General features: G+C 36.5%; 1 protein-coding gene across 1 annotated transcript in view; it reads left to right on the top strand.

Moving 5' to 3' along the window:
• The window catches only part of LOC111051086, a 111656-nt gene that overhangs the window by 65712 nt on the left and 26710 nt on the right, over positions 1–19234 (top strand). The gene's annotated exons all lie outside the window — the stretch shown is intronic.

Here is a 19234-nt window from a genome sequence, read left to right as displayed (position 1 = left end):
GACCGGTGGGGCAGTTCAAGATCAGTAGGGAAATTTTTTTCCCTTTTTTTCCCATTTATTCCTAATTTTATGTGTTTTTGATTTTTTTTTTTTGACCTTGAGGTTAGGTTGGTTTGGATGACATTGAGGTTAGGTTTGGTTGACCTAGATGACCTTGAGGTTAGGTTTGGTTGACCTAGATGACCTTGAGGGTGGGTGTGGTTGACCTGGATGACCTTGAGGGTGGGTGTGGTTGACCTGGATGGCCTTGAGATTATGTGTGGTTGACCTGGATGACCTTGAGGGTGGGTGTGGTTGACCTGGATGACCTTGAGGTTAGGGGTGGTTGACCTGGATGACCTTGAGGTTAGGGTTGGTTGACCTGGATGACCTTGAGGTTAGGGTGGTTGACGTGGATGACCTTGAGTTTAGGGTGGTTGACCTGGATGACCTTGAGTTTAGGGTGGTTGACCTGGATGACCTTGAGGTAAAGGGGGAGTCTGGTGCACTTGTGCACCAGACTCCCCCTTTTCATCCTACTTTCGCTCTGGAGTACAAAAGCATATAAGATTTATTACGAAAGAAGAAATTATAATAGCATTCATAGTTCATACAGAAATGTTCTATCTTATCACAGTAAATTGAGATTAATTCCCAGAGGAATGCAAAAATTTCTCTCACAAAGGCCCAGTTGCACAAAAGCCGGTTGAATTTTAATCCTGATTAACGTGAACCAAATCACCATTTCAAAAAGATGGATCTCCTGGAGTTAATCAGGATTGAAAATAGCCCGGATTTTTTGCAAACGGCACTAAGTAGCTGATTGAATGATTACAAAAGTTCAACAGCTGAGTCATAATTTTGACACAGTCCCACACACATGAACTCGCTCACTCACTTCCATCATCAACAGACGACGAAATAATTATTATCAGCTGTTTTTCCAAGAATGAATAATAATTATCCTTTTAATGTCCTTCAGCAAGTTTTTCCAGGGATGAGACCTAGTGCAATGAAATTTTTATATTATAAACCTACTATGTTCTGAATTTCGTGAGAATCGTTAGAGGTTAGAGCCGTTTTCGAGATCCGGTGAAATACAATTATATGAACATCTGAACATCCAAACATCTAAACATATATAATCATATAGACAGAAATTGCTCGTTTAATAGTATAGGATAAGCAAGACAAAAGAAATTGAGATCACTAGCTCAAAAGTTTTTCTTTTGCGTACCATCAATCTTGTTAGTTGTACCTCAGGGCTTGTTTTCCAACCCAGCTGAACAGTAAGTTACAATTGAAAAAAACGTGGTTTAGTTTCAAATTGAGTTAGTCGCAAGTTTTAAAGACAACCCTAGGTAATTCGAACAAGAGCAGTAAATGACTAACTACAGGTCATCACTATTCAGCAAGGTGAAACCAAAATATTTTCACTTTTCCACAGAGCTTGACAATCTCTCATTTGCATTCTGATGGTAGAGCAACAGCCATCCCAATTTAGCCATGAAAAGGGCCCCTACCGTTCACTCTTTCTCTTGCTCCTCATCTAGAAGAGTCTGAAAAAGAGAAGAAAAATTAAGGAAAAGTGGAGGAGTGTGGAGGAGAACTATGAGAGGAGGAAATTTCAGAAAAGGACGGGCAAGAAATTCACTTTTAAACTTGAACTTGGCAGTTGGCGGGTTATATAACTAATGCCCGACGGGACAAAGACTTGAGAAAATCCACAGCACAGCGGTGAGAAACAAAGAATTATGAAGGGACGACTGAGTAGCAAAATTTCACTGTTGTTTTTGTTCTCAGGGACTTTGGCTCATTGTCTCGACTACGTTTACAATGGACTTTGCAACGATTTTGTTATTTGCTCTGCTTCAACTTTGTTCCACGTTTGAATGCGACAGCGGAAGGTGAGTCATGCCAGTGTTTGAGTCGAGGCAAATGAAGCAGCATCGTGCAATTCTGTATTGATTTTCTTTTCTCATACTGTCCAAAACGCTGATCGTGTAGCCTTTGCAAAAACTAGAAATACTTGTTGAAGTTTGGGTAGTACACTGAAATGACTTGTCTGAAGCTCTAAGGTTATTTCATAACACTGAATAACAGGAGTGATCCGTGATATAGTCGATATAGTGCTCGCGTAGCAACCCAAGGATCCCGGATTAAAAACCGGATACGAACAACTGTTTTCAGTCAGGTCACTCCCGTGCTGTTGGATGGGCACGTTAAACTATCGGTCCCGGCTCCTGGCTGAAGTATGACAGTCGTGAGGCCCATTGACGGCTGATATTATATATTCAGGTGAGGTGGGACCATCCCATAAGGGACTCTCCACCAACAAAGAACCTATGAATTCACTTTTTACCGAGCTCACCTGTGCAATCTCAGATTACATACTCATCTACGCATGTGCCATTCCACTAAATATGCCCTTCAAAAGTGTTCGAAAGATTGTGATTGTATCTTTGGACGGTTTCCACCAAATGCAGGAACAGTATATGAATGACATCTCTGAGATAGAACATTGGTTTCCCCGCAGATGAACTTAATCTTTTTAATAACAAAAATGTATCATTGGAAATTGTTTGGAGATCTGATTCAGTATACAAGTTTTGGAAGGTCGTATGGAGAAAAACTAAGCATTTCAATGAATATGATTGAAGAAAGAAAGAAAAAGAAAGATAGAATATAGAAATTTTAAAAATGAAGGGTGAGAGTGAGTAAAGTTTGAGATTGGAAATTCAAGTTGGAAAAAAATGATTCAAGAAAGAGGAAGGAGTCTTGTGACGAAATATGAACAGTCGTAGGAAGGGAGAAGGTTGAAGAGCGCCCTTGATAATCTTAAATCTGCAATAGAAGGATTGGATTGTAGAAATCGATTCTCCAATGGCGACAATGGAGGTGGCTTTGTTGACAGCACTCAGTCAACATTGGCAAGGCTGAATTTGCTTGTGAGCGTAGTGCGTAAGGCGATGCGTGAAATAACACGATCGGTAGCCGACAGGCTCTCGAATCGTCACCGAAAATCGAGTAAGCTGCTGAATAAAGAGCAGGATTGTAAGGACGCGGCTGGGATTACCTTCGGGATTCGACAGGAGCCTCTTTTGAAAGCTCTCCCCAGTGTCCCAACCACGAGGAGTCTTGTCACGTGTACTTGGTCCCAAATCGAGGGCTTGATAGAGTGGGCTCCAAAGGTTTTCCGCAGATAAATAAACTCTGTGACCTGGAAGAAGGGCTTGCTGTATGGCTTTTGAGATACACACATACATTTGCATTCCATCTCGCAACAGTCAGGTGTTGTCCAACAGACTATCTTTCTCTCTGTCCCTCTCCTGATTTCCGCTATCGCTCTCTTCCTCCTTATTTCAACTTCATTGTTTCCAGTGATTCAGAACTCTGATTCCACAATGTGGCAAGTGCACACTCGAGTGTCTGTTCAGAACTTTGAAATTTGAATCTCTACAATGTCCAACTGCAATTACTCTACAAACTTCAAAAGCAAAACAATAGTTTCGAACCCAATGGGAGTGATATTGTATCATCTGTTACTGTTAACTGTCCAACTTCTCATCCACAAATCTTTTAATGTGTCGAAATAAAAATTCAATAATTATATTTTTAGCTTTCTGTTATCGCATACAAAAATTCAACGTTAATTCAAACTTCTCCATAATATTTACATACCGTATTGTTTGAAAGTCTGAGCAAGACTGTACTTATTTCTTGATAACACGTTATCAAATCTCTATGAACTAATCCAAAACATTCACCCTGCTTTAAAGTTTAATATTTGAATGATTTCCATTTCTAATTCCATCTGGCTTTGTAAGTATTGTTAGAAGACACCCAATCACGAAACTTCGTAAATAATTCTAGAAAAAAATAGATCGTTATTTTTTCCATGGATATTTTTGGAGTCGATAATGAGGAGTAGAGCACTCAAAATAGGAATCAGAGAAAAAAATATAAGAGAGCCCTCTTTGTTAAAAACATTTCACGAGCAATGTAGTTGGGAGACTGATATATTCAGACACGTCGAAGTATTAAGTCGATCATTGGTTATATGACAGAGCTGTTTATCAGGAAATGAATTTCGCGCTTTGAATATCGAAAATTTCCGATAAAACACAATCCAGGATGGAAATGCGCTTGAAGTTTCGACTATCGAATGGATTAGTTGTCAACCATGCGAATGCTGGAGCTGACAGATTGAAAAAATTAACTCGAAGCTTTTTTCTTGTATATTTGTACAATTCCTAAAAGTTACAATATGTGTCATTGTAGAGTAACTTTTACTCTTCATGGGTTCTATGTCCAATGCCATTCATCTCATTTTTTATCAATACAAATTTCTTTCCCAGAATGATTTCCAAAATTTAGACCCAGTTGTACAAAAATTGAATTTTTGTTATGATTAAATGCCACGAAAACCAATCAGAGAATCCTTCTTTCCAGAACAGCTTTCGCAGATTTGTTATCGTGGCATTTGTTCATTTATCATGATTAAAATGAACAGGCTTTTGTGTATCATCTGGTCATCAGAGTTTAGAAATGGACATTGTAAACAATACATATATAATATGACTGTCATTATACTCTACATACATGATATTATCGTCATTGACAACCATGAGCATGTGAGCATGTGCTCAGAATAAAGCAACATCAGATAAACTCCTATCCATTTATCGTAACGGGATTCAATAATCTAATGTGTGACTATATCAAGAAACATTCAGTGACTATAATTAAAGTACTCTAATATTATAATTATTAGTACTCTTCATCTCTAGTCTATCAGTAAACTGAACAGGATAGATCGGGAACTGCAGTTGATGCGAGCGATATGGCAAGTTGTATCTTGAGAAAGAAAGTAGCAAAAAAACTTTTGACATGATGCCATCCAATTTTAGTGTTGAGACACAAACGAGCGAGCTGCATTTTATTTTTCACTGCATCCGCTGACACAGAGAGTGAGAAAAGTGAGCCTTGAAGGTATGAAAAATGAACAGAGCGCCATCTTTTTCTATTCACTGGAATCGGTCGCGCCCCAGCCAGTCTGTGCTTTCTGCAACTTTCAACTCTTTGAAAGCGCGAACAGCGTTTCAAACGTACATCGTGTCACCCAGCAACAACAAAGCGACAAAGGCCTGTTGTTCTGCATTCTGCTAGCTCAATTCGAGTTGAAAGCCTCTTCCGTGTGACGTACCTCTTCATTGAAACCCCTCTTATTCCGTTTTACCCCCCATAACTCTGCTCTTCAGCCATTTGTACGCTAAACCACTCCTCACTTGCCATTTCTCACTTTATTTGACAATCATTTCACTCGCTCACCGTAATAGCTTCTATGGAAAGTTTGCCTGCACAGAGTTGCTCCTCACTTACCTTTCACAGGTCTCGGACTTTCGACAGTCGACCTGTCAGAAAAGTCTGTGACTCAATTTAATCAGTGGCACGATATTCAATCTCCGGCCCTAAATTCACTGCCATGTCAATTCACCAAGGTCTTCGCTCTTATATAAGTTCTAGTTTCATGCTTCCATGATAAAATATCAGCTTCAACTACAATTCAAATTGAAGAAACAATTTATATTAAAAACTTGATGAATTAATACACATGGTGACCACAAAAGATTCATCGGATTTTAAAAATTCTTCATTACGAAAGTACCCGTTCTGAATGGATAATCCTCATACCAATGGAGAGAGGAATTCCAAAGTTTTTCAATTATAAAATATTATTTTAGCCCCTTCTACACTAGGCAGCCAGGATTCGCAGCCAGTGTGATCGCCGGGCTTGGCTTTCAACCAGTAGCCAAAACCTGGCTGCCAGGATGGCTGCCCTGCTCTAAAATCAGTGCCCGGTGATTGAGTGAATGACTGCCTACCCGGCTGACTTTGTGACCTGGTTGCCTGGCTGACCGCACGTCCAGGCTGACCGCACGTCCAGGCTAACCGCACGTCCAGGCTGACCGCAAGTCCAGGCTGCCCAGCAGTCCAAAAGAGGCACAAGGTGTTTATTGTAAAAAGATCATGAATCTTCTTATTCAATATGGAGAATCACCTGTTTTGTATAGCGTCACTTTCAATTCATAATGAGAATTTCTAACGAAAATGCTGTATTATTGTCATATGAATGGAAAAATTTCAAGATTGCGTTCACATGATGTTTCAGATGATAAATTCGAATAGAACACAATTATCATGCATTTTCATATCATTTCATCAAGTTTTATAAGTTTATAATCCAAGACAAGATTTGAAACTTGAAAAAAACAATACAGAACCAATCATTTCATTATGAGTGGCACTGTTTCTGTATTCTGAATTATTTCAAAAAGTTTTTACACCTTATGCACCGTAGAAGCTATGACACCAGTCATTTTCGCAAGTGTATAGCAGAAAAATGGATGGATCCACATTACCGTAATACATTTCATATCTCAATATAATTGTTATGTGGGTACATTCGGAAGAAAATGCTTGTAAAGGTTGCAGACAAAACTATTACTTAACATTTGTTCCAAAACCACAACGTTTATTCGAATCAACTGTTTAAATGAAGTGGATCTAAATACCCTTCGTTGAATTCTATGTGCATTCCATTTATTCAAACAATGTTAGCTACATGAAATAATTGACCGTACGTAGTGCGGTGGAAAAGGAATTTCCTCAATACTCCGTATCACTATATATTTTTCATCCACCCTGAAGATAGGAATAATCAGACTATAGAATTATTCATAATATAATCAATCAGCTGACAAGTGGATTATTCATTGCATGTATTACACAGATGTCTGGAGAAGCCGGTGAACAGGTGACACCAGATTCTTGTGGATGAGAAAACTGCGTAAGGTCTTCTGTTCACATAAATAATTTATGAATACATGAGACAAACTTTATTCAACACGAAATACCCTCATCATCAATTTGGAATGTTTTGAAACTGTTCAGTGAATTTGAAATAATTCCACAATTTGATTTGTGAACTAATATTATTTCAGCAACGACGCTGCTTGAGAATGTCCATATGTATTGTAGATTATTCTGCTGGTGATTGATAAAGTATGTTTCTTCTCTCACGCAAACATATAAATGATTTTCTTTTTCGTGCTCCTCTTGGTGTATTCCTGTATTACATTTTTTTTCAAATTTCCAGGAAAATTGAAAGTACGGGATAGCAAAAAATGGTAGATAATAGAGATAAGACTTACGGATCAATCATTGAAAATTTATTGAGTATAATATCATGTAAAATATTATTCTCAATACTTTATGAATAAACACTGAACTCAAGATTCTCAACTGTGCTTTAAAAGTAACAGTTCACTTCAAACCGGTAAATTTTCTTAAAAATTATAATACTACATGAAAGGAGTGTGTGGTATGAAGTATGAACACTATAATTGATAGTACAGCGTTGAGCTTACATAAACTATAAATATCACTGCTGTTCAAATCAACTACAATTCAATCAAGTATAGGAGTCTGATAAGTCATTAATCATTTATCAAATATTCATGAAACATTATACTCGCATCGCTTGTAATGAGCCTTCATCGAGTAAAAATAAATTGGATTTTCTATCGATTGAGCCATCAAGTGAACTAGTCTACTCGTGGAAATGAAACCACCATGTCATGTTTCCCAATTTTCCACCTTTGATTCCATCAAAACGCCCCCCCCCCTACTCAACCTCATCATCCATCTGATCAGTGGAGCAATTTCGTTGAGAAGACAGCGCTTCCTGTCTCCACAAATGGGGAGATTCGGTTTCCTAAACTCGGTTCTATTAAATTATTACACTTCATCGATCACAGTTATTTTCTATATGACTTTTATATAAGATAGAGTTTGAGAAATTACTCGGAAGCTTTTAGGAAAAATGAAATAGGTGCATCTCACTCTTGCGCTCTTGCGTACCTCTAAGTAATAAGTGAAAGCTTTTTAGGAGAGTCGGAAGTTGCAAGATGGCATGGGAAATATGAAGACTGTGAGCAGGGAGTATTTTCGAAAACTTTACTCCCATCGCATGATTATTTCATACAGTTGTCTTACAATGTTTTCATACATCTTCTTAATAATACAGTGTTCTTAGAATTGAAATGAATTTTAATATTCATTCAATCCATACATTAACAGGGTTACAATTCTATTTAATATGATAACTATTTCCAGCTATATTTCTTCTATGACAGTGAATATCATTTGATAAAGAGAAATATAAGGCAATCGTCGATTATAGGAAAAGTGAGATTTCAATTCAATCTCTCAAAATTTCTCACAAAACACCCTATTCATATTGTTGAAGAGCTAGTCTACCACTGAGTACAAAAGAGCAGATCTTTCCTAAACCAGTAGTCATGTGGAACATTGCAAATGTGGCAATTAAGATCGCAATATTCTATAATGATTCAATATTGATTACAGATTTTATCTTCTCAACCATTTATTATTACACATTGAATGTTAAGAATGTGGAAGTAATCTATCATTGGTGGCCACAGAACTATGTCAATATGTTCTGAAAATCTAACTGTATACATCCCGCTTGTAGTAATTAATCTTTATGAAATTATTTTACCAAATTGACCAAATTACAAGGTTCTAATCGGTAACCGTCTCGCCCAAAAATATTGCTGAGGCTTACTTTCAACAAAAGCGAGAATTTTCATTTCATTGGTTTTCATGGTCATACAGAATCCTATGACTTCTGATTCTTCATGTCGAACATCAGATTCAGGGCACGAGGAACCTTTTGTGTGTATAAGAATAGAACTGATGAAGAGAGAAGTTGGCGTGAAAAGTCGACAATGAATATAGTTATGAATCGCACGAAGAGGGTGCGTACATGATGTACTCTTGATGGTTGTATATCTTTATTTGTGTAGCCAGGCAGGCGGATGTGGCAGACGAGGACATTTTGCATTCTAAACCGAGCTTTTAACGAGTGATGAAAAATTCAATCTTTCGCCAGTCGAGCCACCGCGAGAGCAGCAAACATCATTTGAATGGAAGTAACGGGAGGAACAAGAATGGAGATGGGCAAATTTCGAGATGGAATGAGAAACTTCAGGGAGAAAACACTTCCGCTTGACCTGTATAATTCACCGCGATCAACTTGCAGCCAGTTTTTCGCGGGAAATCAAAGTTTTCCGCCTCCAGGCACATTAAAACAAAAAGTTTCTTGCACTTGCCCTTCTGATCTTGTTCCTATTGCCAAGACAACATTCAATTCAATTTTCATGCTCGATTCTCAAGTTTTTTGAATGAATCAATAATTGATATGATTTCCAAAGATATAGTTTCCGTCAATAATCCTAGTGAGTTCATAATTGTGTCATAGATAATTCTTGTCACATGGAATGAGTGTTGAATCATGAATGAGTAGTCTCTACGAACTGGAATGAAAGGAACATTCATTTAGGAAACTGATTGATAAGAGCTACAAAAAATGGCCAAATCTCTTTGAAGTAATACGATACAGAGACTCTGAAACAGACACTGATTACATTGATTTATTGTAATAAATCATAATTTATCATTAACACTGAAATGATTTTTCCATCTATTCCAGAAATCAGTAAAAAATCATGTGAGCTATGGCATTCCTTCCATCATCTTCCTGCCTCTCAACCTGTTGACTGAAAGTACAGAAAAACAGCATTATTCGAGGCAATGTTGTTGATGTGATGGAAAGGAACAAACTGGCTGTGTCATAGAAATGGAAAGATGCAGAACGTTTTCTGTTTGTTGCTGGTGATGGAGAGGGATGTTGCTTGATAATGGAGGGATGGGTGAGTGGGTAGGGGGGATTCTGATGAGAGACAGAACATGGAGCAAGCGAGCGGCGTCCACGTCACCTGAAGTACGGCACAAGTCATTGTTTATTTATGGAGCCAATGTTTCAGTCTTCCCTATTTGCTGCTCCTGCTGACGCTATCATATTTGACAATGTTATCTACCGTCACGAGTGTCCAAACCAATGGCATCATCATTTGGGCCACAACAAGAGAGAAGGAGAAAAAGAGAGAGGGGTAGAGAAATTGTTCAAGAGAGAGAGAGAGAGGATTGTTTAATCTGTTGAGTTCGAACGCCCCCGTCAAACACAAAACATGTTTCTCCGTAAGCGCAAACAAAAAATACGTCATTCAATCAACAGAGATAAAGGATTCTCAGATATTTTTTTAATCTCTCTCCTAGAAAGTGGCTATGAAGTAATATGTTTTTTTTAAATTAACACGAGATTATGAACTCTGATTCACCAATATGTTATCTCTCGGTCCATAAAGAAATTGATCAATCTTATGATTATATACCTTTTCCAGCCATCCAGATGAGATTAAAACTATAGCTGCGTTCATTTCCACATCATTCTGTTTTCTCAAAACAACAAATGCTATTTGTTATGTTGGAAAGATAGGTATGTCGCTCACTCACCCATTCAACAATTGTACATTCGACAATCATTCATCCTCGCCTGAAAGGTTTTTACAAGTTCAAGTTGAAGTTTATACTAACTTGGATTTGACAAATTTGTGAGCAGGAATAAAACTGTACCATTCGGGTACAAGTGTCCTGAAATATTCCGCTATTATTAAACTAATGATTGCGTTTCTTATTATGAGAAGATTCATGCGATACTTAAACAGTAGTCCAACTAGGTGAATATTCCAAGTTTTAAAGGATTACTGAATTGCTGCTCGATAGAAGAGGAATTCGACTATCTTTATGAACTCTACTCTTCTTTTTTCGATCGAGGTTTGGATTAATTGATTGTGAATGCTTCCTCTATTTTTTCTAGAATGAATAAAAAAGCAGGTTACATGTGATTTTTGCTTATTGATTGAGATTAATGTCTCTTCTCTTAGAAGTCAACCAGCTGCTGGCTTCAATCATAATTCAAGCTTTCACGAAAGGCAGCAATGACAGAGATCATCATTTAGTGATAACAATTCCAGATACCAATCAGTGAACAAATTGGACAATTCATCAACCGGCCACGAATGATGAATTGCATTGCTTGTCAATGACACACACATCATCAACCATCACAGAATGCTCATCTGCTATCTTTCTGGTTCAGCGGCTCCAATCAAGATACGTTGATCGCTTGGTTTTCGATTCTACATTGTGCAGTATCGAAATCTAGTGGAACAGTAGTCGAGAAGAGTCATTGTTACAAATTTGTGCTTATGTTGAACGAAAAATTCACATCAAATCGTGATCAATGAAGAATTGCCCATAGAATCAGTCAATACAGTTAATACACTCAGTCAATACACAGAAGTACACTAAATACATTCAATCGCCATAAGGAGGCGACGACTGAGGTATAGGAGAACTGAAGAGTCAGGTCATAATAATTTTGTCCACGAACACCAGTACGCAGTTGATTCAGTATTATCAAATTTTATCTTATTCTTATCAAATTGCTATTCTAATTCTGCAAATCCTTCTTGATCCTATTCGTGATGATCATATCATTTTCTATTTTTATAGCTTTCCAGTTTGAAAACTGATTCAGCAAATGCTTCAAGCTATGGAAGTGAATTGAATATTGTCAACTTCATGTATACTGATCTCCATTTCTCATATTCACATATCATATATCAATTCATAGTAGGATAAGATGACATTATTTCATCATGGAGCATTGTATTATTTCTATTATTTACAACACCACTTACTCATTTGTCTTTCGAAATTTTGTTGTTGATAAGTTGATGAGATCAAATACAATTCAATTCATACACATGCAATACTATGTCTTCTTGTGAGCCACCAAAGATGACAGTGGCAATATTCAGATATTTCAAGTTCAGAACTGAAGCATATCCTTCATTGGTTCAATAGTGAGAGAAGTATTTCTATAATATGCATTTGAAATTAGAATTCGAAAATATGTTTTCCATTTGGATCTTGTTTGAGAAACAGAAAAAAAATTCAGAAACCGTTTTTAAAAGTGTGCTCAGAAGTGGATGGAGCAAGATAGAAGCAGGAGGGAAGCAAGAACAAAACTGGAGGGTAAGAATCTAGAGGGACAACGATTGTGAAGAGGAGTGGAGGAAACAAGAGTCAGGAAATAGGCGCATGAGAGTCGATAGGGGAAGAGGAGTTAAATGAAGCAGGGAGTGAGTGGAGAGGAAAGCAGAATAAGGAAGGATAGGTTGATGAAGTGGACACCTGAGCGCCGAGGTAAGAGCGCTCACCGTTGAGAGTTGAGAGCAGCAGTCGGCCAACAGGGACTGCGAAAGTGAGATAAACTGCCGATTGCAGCGCAGTTCTAAGCGATTTTTAGCATTCTATAAACTTTGAAACTGGCCCCAAGTACGTCGAGGCTAGTAAAGCAGAATAAAAACGCTGGTGCCAACTGTACAAGTGCTTTCTGTCGGAGTTTTTAGAAGTTGAGTAATTCAATGGAAAGAGTAGAATGCTGTACACTCAGGATTAATGAATCGGAACCTGCTTTTCTCCCAGCTGAAGAGGCAGGAGATTGAATGAATTACGATTTTTATCCTTGAGATGATACTGAGTCGAGAGACCTTTTTCAAGTATCAAAATTGAATAGATCTTTTTCTAAATACATTAGAATTAGTTATTGAACCAACATAAATTTGACTTGTTGAATTAAACTGTTCAGCGGATGCCATACTCTATTAATTGAATTTAATCTTATGCTGTATAAAATAAGATGGAAAACTCTTTCACCTTAACTTGCAGAGAACTGAGGATTAACTCGCCAATAATACTTAGGAGCAGCTTGTGGATTGAAAAGAGTGATACTGGTACTCAGTGCTGTTTTTGTGACATTTTACCGATACCTTTTAGGACAAATAAGATCTTCTCTTGAATCTTTTATTTTTTCTTGCTCCCAAATAGCTTAAAACAACTTTTTAAAGCTTAATTTTGGAACTTTTTCCTGGGGACGAACACCCCTCCATACTAAAGATCATACATCAAGACCATACATCACCCTGTACATGTAGAATACTCGAAACTTCAATTATCAATAAATTTGACCAAGAAATAGTAAGTCATTATCAATGAAAAGGTGTAACATGAAAAAGAGCTGTATCACTTCAATAATTATGGAGATTTTTGCAACCACTATTGTTGGATATAGATCATGCGGTTTTGTGTTTATTTTTGGACGGCAACCAAACACCATTTCCTACTCAGAGTGAGTTGAGAAATACAGCAAAGTGAAATCAAGAAGATAAGTTTTGTTTTGAAGGTGCAACGCGTATTTGATTCAAAAAGTGACACTTATAAGTAAGCTGAGGATTGCGTGCTCCCTGCAAGTTAAAGACTCCGACTCTATTTTAATCTGCAGCTCGCGTGCATTGTTGATTCTTACTTTATGTCGAATAGAAGCTTCCTGCTATACAAGCAAAGTGTAAAAGTTATATTTCAAGAGCGCAACAGAAGGCCTATTCATTTTCAACGGGAACCGCTTTCTTACTGGTGGATCCACGTGTGAGCTACAATGTACTTAGTTAATCAAATTCAAACTTTCTTTCTCCTATTAAAATTGAAATTAAACATCATTATTTAATTGAATCCTCCACTCATTTATGATTCAGCACATCATTTTCCCTCTGTTGTAACACAAGAATTCATTTATTACAAGATAATTACACTTTTTATTCAATTTCTGTGGCATTCCATTTTCTTAGCTTTCTTGCGGCTTGTGAAAATGATGTTTCGACAGAGATGGGAACTTGTTAGTCAAAGTTTTTGCCAACTTAAATAACCTGTAATACCTTGGATTTGCAAACCAATCTAATGCATTCGCTCAAAAATGGTTCTCGACCCTGCGTTTAGTTAATCAATTAGTTTATCATTTAGTTAATGCGTTAATTAGTTAATACGTTTAGTTGATCAATTCATCAGGCTATTATGAAATGAGAGGATTTAAGTATTTGTTTCAGTTAGCTGTTCAGATTCAGAGAGTGATATAAATTGAAGTAGCAAGGATCCCTAATATAACATAGCTTGAAAATATTGGCGAAACCACTCCGCTTCATGTAAGTTAATAGATAATGATGATCAAAACTATCACTTGTGTCTGAATTTTAAACATGTCTGAGCTTTGGATCAAAATTTAAAATTTTCAAGCTTACTCACCCTCGAAGATGTTTGAGAACGTGGAAATTGGTTGAATTTGAGTACATTTCTTACATGTTGAAAGCCCTTCTTCGAAAGAATTTGAACGAGTCAGTCGCGAAAACGCAAAAACGTTCTCTTCTGCAAGTAGCTCTGAAATACCTTTGCATCTCTTTAAAAAGAGATGCAAAGGTATTTCAGAGCTACTTGCAGAAGAGAACGTTTTTGCGTTTTCGCGACTGACTCGTTCAAATTCTTTCGAAGAAGGGCTTTCAACATGTAAGAAATGTACTCAAATTCAACCAATTTCCACGTTCTCAAACATCTTCGAGGGTGAGTAAGCTTGAAAATTTAAATTTTGATCCAAAGCTCAGACATGTTTAAAATTCAGACACAAGTGATAGTTTTGATCATCATTATCTATTAACTTACATGAAGCGGAGTGGTTTCGCCAATATTTTCAAGCTATGTTATATTAGGGATCCTTGCTACTTCAATTTATATCACTCTCTGAATCTGAACAGCTAACTGAAACAAATACTTAAATCCTCTCATTTGATAATGGCCTGATAGATTGATCAACTAAACGTATTAACTAATTAACGCATTAACTAAATGATAAACTAATTGATTAACTAAACGCAGGGTCGAGAACCATTTTTGAGCGAATGCATTAGATGGGTTTGCAAATCCAAGGTATTACAGGTTATTTAAGTTGGCAGAAACTTTGACTAACTAGTTCTCATCTTTGTCAAAACATCATTTCCACAGGCCGCAAGAAAGCTGAGAAAATGTAATGCCACAGAAATTGAATAAAAAGTGTAATTATCTTGTAATAAATGAATTCTTGTGTTACAACAGAGGGAAAATGATGTGCTGAATCATAAATGAGTGGAGGATTCAATTAAATAATGATGTTTAATTTCAATTTTAATAGGAGAAAGAAAGTTTGAATTTGATTAACTAAGTACATTGTAGCCACACGTGGATCCACCAGTAAGAAAGCGGTTCCCGTTGAAAATGAATAGGCCTTCTGTTGCGCTCTTGAAATATGACTTTTACACTTGGCTTGTATAGCAGGAAGCTTCTATTCGACATGAAGTAAGAATCAACAATGCACGCGAGCTGCAGATTAAAATAGAGTCGGAGTCTTTAACTTGCAGGGAGCACGCAATCCTCAGCTTACTTATAAGTGTCACTTTTTGAATCAAATACGCGTTGCACCTTCAAAACAAAACTTATCTGCTTGATTTCACTTTGCTGTATTTCTCAACTCACTCTGAGTCGGAAATGGTGTTTGGTTGCCGTCCAAAAATAAACACAAAAACCGCATGATCTATAATCTACAACTACTTCTCCAACAATAGTGGTTGCAAAAATCTCCATAATTAATAAAGTGATACAGCTCTCTCTTATTTTACACCTTTTCATTGATACTGACTTACTATTTCTTGGTCGAATTTATTGATAATTGAAGTTTCGAGTATTCTACATGTACAGGGTGATGTATGGTCTTGATGTATGATCTTTAGTATGGAGGGGTGTTCGTCCCCAGGAAAAAGTTCCAAAATTAAGCTTTAAAAAGTTGTTTTAAGCTATTTGGGAGCAAGAAAAAATTAAAGATTCAAGAGAAGATCTTATTTGTCCTAAAAGGTATCGGTAAAATGTCACAAAAACAGCACTGAGTACCAGTATCACTCTTTTCAATCCACAAGCTGCTCCTAAGTAATATTGGCGAAACCACTCCGCTTCATGTAAGTTAATAGATAATGATGATCTAAACTATCACTTGTGTCTGAATTTTAAACATGTCTGAGCTTTGGATCAAAATTTAAAATTTTCAAGCTTACTCACCCTCGAAGATGTTTGAGAACGTGGAAATTGGTTGAATTTGAGTACATTTCTTACATGTTGAAAGCCCTTCTTCGAAAGAATTTGAACGAGTCAGTCGCGAAAACGCAAAAACGTTCTCTTCTGCAAGTAGCTCTGAAATACCTTTGCATCTCTTTAATAGTATATTTCGCACCTAGGGCCGAAAATGAGACTTTTCCGGCTCGAAATCGGTTTTCAAGTCCGAGGCCTTAGGCCGAGGACTAGGAAAGATTGAGAGCCGGAAAAACATTTTTGCCCGTGGTACGAACGCTATTTTTCGCCACACAGAAAAATAAAACCATATATATATATATATATATTATATATATATATATATATATATATATAATATATATATATAATATATATATATATATATATATTATATGAGAATAATTATTGTTAATTAAGCACTTCCGAAAACAAAAGTGGAAGGTCATAGCTCTAGGTAATCTGAATATCAGAAAATTGTCCAAGTATTTTTATTTTTTATTCTGATTTGTCTAAATAACCTAAAATATTATGTTCAATTATGTGGGAGGTTGAGTTTATACTTTTTTATTCTTTCAAATGACAATAAGATGATATTATTATAAATGTTTTAATAATTATTATTGAATAATAAACAAACTCAAATAATGAAAAGTTTTTTGATCAGCTGTTTTAGCACACTTGAAATTTAGCGGCCGGAAAGGATACTCTCCTTAGCCGGAAAGAAACCTGTTCTGACGTCAGACGAGAGTCGTCTGCAAACAATGTCTTTCAGATCTACGTAGAGACTGGGAAATAGCTGCTTTCTGTGCAGTGTGGCGAAAACATTATCTCACCACGGTAGTCAACAAAACGCGTGCACTGGATCCAAACTTGGTTTTTTTTCATTCTTGGAAAAGCTTAGAACACGGGAAAACTTTTTTAAACTTGGTATTTTTATTCTTGGAAAAGCTAAGAGCACGGTAAAACTATAAAACAATTCTTCTATCTCGGGAGTAATATGAATATTTTTGGAAATATCTTCTAGATGTTGCATTTTCCAGCTTTAGCAATCACCATTAAACAAAATGTTAAAATATTTTATGACTATTTTTAATCGAAGGAGTCACAAAGAATATTATGTCAGAACAGGTTAGAATGCAGAATGGATCGATTACGGGATTCGGGCTTGACTCTTAAGAAATGTTTGATTCCTCACTAATCTTCTCAGTCTAAACTTGTTTATCAAATTGAAGTTTTATCCCATAAACAATGTGATGTATTCTTGAGAGGAATGAAAGTTGAACTTGTCTCCGACAGCCGTCCAGTACCAGTTACCCCACTCACTTTGATTGTCTTTTTTCTCAATGTATTGATTTTTTAAACTATTAGAATTCATTTCAGATTAATATTCAACGCGATATTTTGTTATTTCATTATTTTGAAGCAGAGATACAGAAGCGAGTGTACTTCTCGAGTATTCAAAATACGTATAATTGTCATCTGCTGTATAACGATGTTCTAAACCGGATTATTTGTAGAGTCTGAGTAATAGTTGATAGTTAATTTCAGCACTCCAGCAATGAATGGGGTGCTAAGCTTCTCATTATACACTATCAAGTGCTGCTTTTGAATATGATCAGACCGAATGCCACTTGATCATAAAACACCACTTGTTCATTTTCTCTATTCTCTGTCCCAAACACACTAGCTCGCTCTCTAACCCTCTTACTACTGTCTCTCTTTCTACCTCGTTGCTTTCAATTCCATCCAATTCGAATCTCTATTTCTCTCTTTATTCAAAACAATCACCTTCTCTTCTTAGCTCCTTCTTCCTATCACATTCTCTCTCAGACTCTCTCTCTCCTTTCACTCACTTGTTTCGCTATACCTATATCTTCTTGTTCCTCTGTATTAATTTGTTCTCACTGCATCATTTTCTGTTCGACATGAGAGTCAATTTCTCGATGGGTTCCAAACGTAGATGGATGAATCCATCAATAAAGTTTGAAATTTTCAACTATAAAAGCTCCTATCTCATGTCTTTTTTCCTCCTATATTATTCAGTGAAACAATGCATAGAATATCATATAACTGAGAATGAATCCGGATTTGAGAACATAAATGGGGAAAAATCGATGATAAAATGATCAATAAATAATATCGGGTTGGCGTATCGGCTTGTCATGGTCAATGACAGAGAGGGAACTTCAGGATATACGTTGAAATGGAGATATACAGGAAATTGATTGTAAAGATGATTCGATATTGCCATGTTCATAAAGTTTTTTATTGTATTTAATATATTTTTTACGGTACCAAACAAGGCTCGAGTTCACTAATCCACGGTATTCACAGTGACATCTCAGTACAATGATAGTACTCAATGCTTATGTACCATATACTAGAACTCAATGTTCAACGCACAATGTTCATATAGGTTATACACGTGAGCTATGAAGATTTTCCTATCAAGAAGCATCAACGTTACCTGAGGCATATCATCTTGTCACCTGAGGGGAAGATAATTCAAATGAAAACCGCCTGCATACAGGTGATCTCATAATCCCGCCATAATACCCTCAGCAAAATCGATATCAGGCGCCTTGTCGGATTAGCGCCGGTGACACTTGAAGCAAGTTGAACATTGCTGTTGCTATCTGCAGACGAGAAGATGTTGTGTGAACTGAGACATAGTGAAATCAGATAGGAATTATTATCCCTCGAGGTTCATCATTTATATTATACAGTATAGTCAACTTATGTACGACTAACGTAATATATTATAAGTTATTATAACTCCAAAAAAATGTGAATTTCGAAGAATTCCCTAGAATTTCTGTGTTGTTTTTGTCCTCCCAGATCAAAGTTTAATATCAAATTTCCTCATTCCAATGGGCAATTTTAAATACGGTAATCATTATTTTCTGACTTTTCTACCGCTCATAATTATGATCTTCAAGAAAATATATCAAAGTAATATAAATAGTTGACTTCTTTGGCAATCATGCCAACTCAATCCCATGGATTGGTATATGGGTCTCATTTATAACGTGAGGGATGATGCAATTGAAGTATGGAAGTATCAGTATATCCAGACCAGTAGACTGAATAAACGTTGAGCTGCCGTTTATACCAGTTTCAACATTTTGTATTACTTTGTTAATAACATTTTTCACTTTTGTAATGTATTACTTTTGTTAATAACTTAATCCTCATAGATTCTATTAGATTGAACGGAACTTAAGAAACACATATGTTCATCATGTGTATGATAAGTTATGTTCAATCCAATAGAATCTAT

Source organism: Nilaparvata lugens, chromosome 5, assembly GCF_014356525.2.
Source record: "Nilaparvata lugens isolate BPH chromosome 5, ASM1435652v1, whole genome shotgun sequence".
Lineage (NCBI taxonomy): Eukaryota > Metazoa > Arthropoda > Insecta > Hemiptera > Delphacidae > Nilaparvata > Nilaparvata lugens.
Note: the sequence above shows the minus strand (reverse complement) of the source record. Positions and strands in the feature narration are given on the sequence as shown.